Here is a 5,299-nt window from a genome sequence, read left to right as displayed (position 1 = left end):
TTTTCCCTCACAGCTGTTTTAGTCCGGTGTTCCCTCCTTTTGATATCCGCTGTCACCAACGGAGCTGAGAAGCTGAAACGAGAAAGACGCTCCAGCGGCTCCCAGGAGAAAACAAAGGTCCACTGGTCCCCCAGAGCAACCGATCGGTCCGAAATATAAAAACTGCCCTTGTACGATTCTGTCACACTCACATCACACATTCAAAGGATTTCCAAATCAATCAGTTCAGTTGCGAAGCGTAATTCAACAACAGCGATGGGAATGGGAAAATCCTCCCTCCTCCGTCCTCCCCTCTCAACGCGTAAAAAAGACAGAGTTCGCATAGCCAAAATCAATGGTAAAAGAATGACGAGATAAGAGCCATTTTGAGTTGTTCATCTATATACTGCACTGGCTATACGTCTTAATGTTAAAGCCAAGGTTGGTATCGATTCGTCTCCCCATTAGACGACCCCCACCGTTTCAAAGGAGAGACGGAGACGAGCTCATTAAGCACTGAAGAGCTTCTCCGCAAACAAGAGAGAGATCTAGAAAAACGGAGGATTTGTTACAGGCGCATGGTGTCGATATATGCTATCGCCCAAAAGGAGCGATATGCGTATACGTCCTTTTAAGAGAGAAAAAGGTGCATTTTGACTTCAGTCATCTGTCATCCCATACTGAAACGGTTTGAAACCCCAGCTACGTGCTTCTCCTGCTCTCAACTCTGGATGATATAGTATTCACCCACTCTTTCCTGCCTTGCCTTAATTGAGTCTGCGCGCACCCGCACTCGAGTACGGCGAGGGATTCCAGACCAGAGGCTCGCCAATGCTCGCACACGTTTTGAAATTTTAATATTGCAGATCAGGCAATAAATACGATAAGGTGATATGGTTTGTGCCGAAAATACGTCTTCAATCTCTGCAGATAATATCTCAGAAGTTTGATCACAATTCACAAACATAAGGCGAAGTTTATTAACTATAAACATCTTCCCATATTATTTACCCGGCCGTAACACGCACGCACGCGCGCACACACACACACACACACACACACACACACACACACACACACACACACACACACACACACACACACACACACACACACACACACACACACACACACACACACACACACACACACACACACAGTGCCGGATTTACAATGGTAGGGACCCTTGCGGGCTATAGACTAAATTTCAGGGCCCCCTTGGGGTATTTTGGTTTAATTTGGGTGTAATGTTGGGGTACCCAGAGAGGCAGGCATGCAGGCAGGCAGGCAGAGAGACAGAGAGACAGAGAGACAGAGAGTATAGTCGCTGTCCATGGTGCTGAAGGAATGCAGCCACTGTGTTTTACAGCAAGATACCTTTTTCACAATGTGCTCTGATGATAATATCACAGTAACAGAGACGAGCAATAAAGAAAGATATGCAATGTGCACGTACATTTACATGTCCTAAGTTTATCATCTGTAGCTATAGCCAGAAATATCTTTATTTTTTGGAAACGACCCTTTATACCTATAGCTGCGGAAACACTAGCCTATAGTCCTTAGGCCGGGTGAGATATTGTTGCCCTAAAAATGGACAAGACATATGTGGTATCATTTTGTTCGTCTGACATCCAGGAGTGCTAAATTGTGTGATAGGAGTTTCAGAAGGGCAGCTGAATATGATTTTAGGGGTATAATCTGATTATGCAAAACCATATAATTCATTGTTATCTAAACTCCAAAATTATTCACTTTTATGCACATATCTGATGTTTGTACCATGGATGGGCATGACCAACATCATAATAGAACAACAGACATGCTGAATTATACTTCTTGTAGCCACATTGGGCAAATCCACAATACCTGCCTCTCTGAAACAGGGTACATCTTAAACTTCCGAATTAAACATCATAGAATCATGAGTGATACGTCTTTTTATGGGTTTATGAGGATGTAGAAACCCTTTAGACATTACTTTGAAGAGTCAGGAACTCTCAAACTCAAGGTTGTACCCCAGCACACAACGCAACTCAGGAAAACATGTAATAAACGAGTAAATGAGGACCACACAACTAGACTTAACTTACTTACCACACACACACACACACACACACACACACACACACACACACACACACACACACACACACACACACACACACACACACACACATACACACACAAGCTGTGTTATGTTACTTCTGGAGATACTGATGAAATGGTTCTCTGTTTAGCATTCCAAAAACACATCCCTTGTCCTATCTATCAGAAGTGTGGTACACAAAACCGCACACGGTGTGTGGCCTTGGTTTGGGAGAGAACCTCTGTGAGAGTCTGTCACATATTTACATGATGTGACATTGTGAGTGCCTTTGCATACAGAGTGGATGGACAACTGTTGATGGTGGAGAGTTAGCAATTCAGTGGATGCGCACAGCCCCTGCACCAGATGTAGTCCTTGAGTTTTTGGCCTGTAAATGTGCACAGATATGCAAGCTTCCTAACTGCAGTTGTCTCCGCAATGGTTTGAGATGTACAGACCTCTGCAAACTCCAGAACTGTACAAGCCAAGCACCTGAGGAAGATTCAATGCCTACAGTTGAACAGGACAGTTCTGATGAGGAAGAGGTTGCATAGTTCAATACAGCCATTGACATCTACGTAATTTGGTGTTTTCAGTGTTTACGATAGAGGGCGCTCTTCCACAACCTGTGCAACGTTAATCTACGTCTGTCTAGGTAAACAGGAGAAAATGTGATCAAAACCAATCCAAGACATATAGTATTATAGGACATTTTGGATCCAAAATGACCTTAACATTGACCTTTGACACATGACCCTGAACTTGAATTGCTTCAGTCACCTCTTAAATCAACTCAGCACCCCAGAAAATGTATACTTTGATGTCAGAATCATCCAAATCGGCCCATTAGTCGTTGAGTTATGCCTTTCACTATATACCATTTTGTTCATCATATATCAGATATAAGGGCCAAAAACAAGTACCGGTAATCAGCTGCCATTTTGACATTGCTATCACATCATTTCATAAACTACAGACATGTAGCAATACAAAAATCACATTGTCGCTTTGTCCCTTTTTATTGCAACGATATCCGATAATAAGGCTTACACAGGTTACAAGCGCTGCAGGAGGTGGAGGAAGATAACAGCCCACTACCTGAAGAAAGGGGAGCTATAGCAAGTGCTGCATGGAAGCTCATCAATGACATCTCCGGGCCAAAGATTTTCTCAGACTGGCAAGATCCAGAGTGAAAGTGCAGAGGAAAGGAATGAGTGGTGCCGGTGCATGCACTTCAAAAAGCTCATAGGAAATGATTCTGGAACCGAGGAGTAGGGTAGCTTGATAGCTCCTGTCTTCCATGATATGATGATTGGATGGATGAGGAACAGTACAAGATTTTTTTTATTTATTTCTTTTTTTTGAGTGGTGCAACCCATAATGTCCCTGGCTGACTGGGTCAAACTGTATTAACTGTATGATTTGGGGTGTTAGCCTACAGTACAGCAGAGGGACCCCCCTGGGGACCCCCACGGCCATGCCCTGACATCATCACATTTGTGATGACGGCAATGGCCGTTTTTAGCCCAATGAGTGTTTTTTTTGCCAAACTAATGCTTGGAATGGATTCAGCATCATGAAAACCACATGCTACATAAATATAAAGCATGATGACATTTTGAATATTTTGCCTTCTATAGGTTGTTAATGTTATGGTCACATATTATGCCAATTATGAAAATTGCTCAACATATGCAAGTTATGCATCCAGCAGTTTCTACATGCTGGAGACCCATACTCAACATTTCTAACATAAAACCTTGGTGTATATAGGCCTACTCATGTCCGGGTTCACAATGGGGCTCTATGGGCTGGCAAGTAGACTAATATATGGAGCATGTCTTGAGTGTACAGGGTTTGATGTTGTCAGATCAACATATGAAATGTCAGAACAGGTCAGCTCCATATATGGAGATCTAAGGGTGGCAGCGGGGGCAGTGTCTTGAGTGTACAGGGTTTAATTTTCGGCCCTTTTGAGAACTCTAGTTTTCAGCGGCTGCACTAATAACTTTGGGGCGGGCCCATCTAGAGTTTAAATGGACATAGGTATCAGTCAAAAGGGAGACATCGAAGAGGAAGGATGGATGGGGAAGGATCAACATATGGAATGTCAGAACAGGTCAGCTCCACAGTAGCCTATATGGAGATCTAAGGGTTTGATGTTTGATCTCCCTGATGATGTCACATGATGTCACGAGGCATGACTGGGGTGACAAACCAACCAACTGATGGGAAATGCACGCTTCCATAGTAAATGCGACCTGTGGTCGCAATTAAAAACCACACCTGAGTGAAGTGAGGGGCGCTCTTATCTTATCATACATCATCTATTCGCGGCCAATCACAATGTGCGTCCTCACTTTTGTCTTCAATGTTTGTGTTTACACAAACACTCAAAGCTGGTCATTCGGCATTCAAGAATGAAGCCGGTCATTCATTGTCAATGGCATTCAATGTTTGTGTTAGGACCACCGACAAGTTTCAAAGTTGGACATAGGAGGGGCTAGCGGCCTAGCGCCTTTCAAAAATATAGCCTTCAAAACTATATTTGGTTAACTAACACAGTCTAAATCAACTCAGGCCAAAGAAACATTTCCTTGTCTGCAAATATTTATATTTGTCAATATTTTCATGCTTTTAGCTGGACTGTTGGTACAGTGGACACGTGTATATCTGAATCAATCTCAGTTAATTCATTGGCCCTCCTCATGATGCGTTCAGGGCAGATGCCCGTGTGAAGCTACGGTCTACCATTCATTGTCAAAGGAAGCCAGCCAAGCGACACGAAAATGCAAAGATGCATCTACAACCATAGATACTACAACAGCTAAAAATACACGGTGTAGGGTAGCTTTGCATCTTTGCATCTTTTGCTGTATATGTTTCTGTATATGTTTCTTTTCCCTTTTTACCTCCTTTATGATGAATTCCTGTTCTGTCTATAGAAGTGTCTATTTGTACGTCTCTAAATGTTTTGATGATTTGAACATGGTGGACCCTATTGGAAACAAGTGTAATGCTTAATTGGGTCGTCCACTCACAGTTAACAGCCTTTGTATTGAGTTTGTGCTTGAAATGTACTGTAATTCTGCAAACTGTTAATAAATTCTTCAATCAATCAATCAATCAATCAAAAAGCATCTGCCCATGTGAACGCAGCATTAGGAAGACTAGCAACATTACGTCACTTAAGGACGTGGGCGCGATGTCTGTCACGTGAAATAATCCACT

Source organism: Electrona antarctica (assembly GCF_951216825.1).
Source record: "Electrona antarctica genome assembly, chromosome: 9".
NCBI classification, from domain to species: Eukaryota; Metazoa; Chordata; class Actinopteri; order Myctophiformes; family Myctophidae; genus Electrona; species Electrona antarctica.
Note: the sequence above shows the minus strand (reverse complement) of the source record.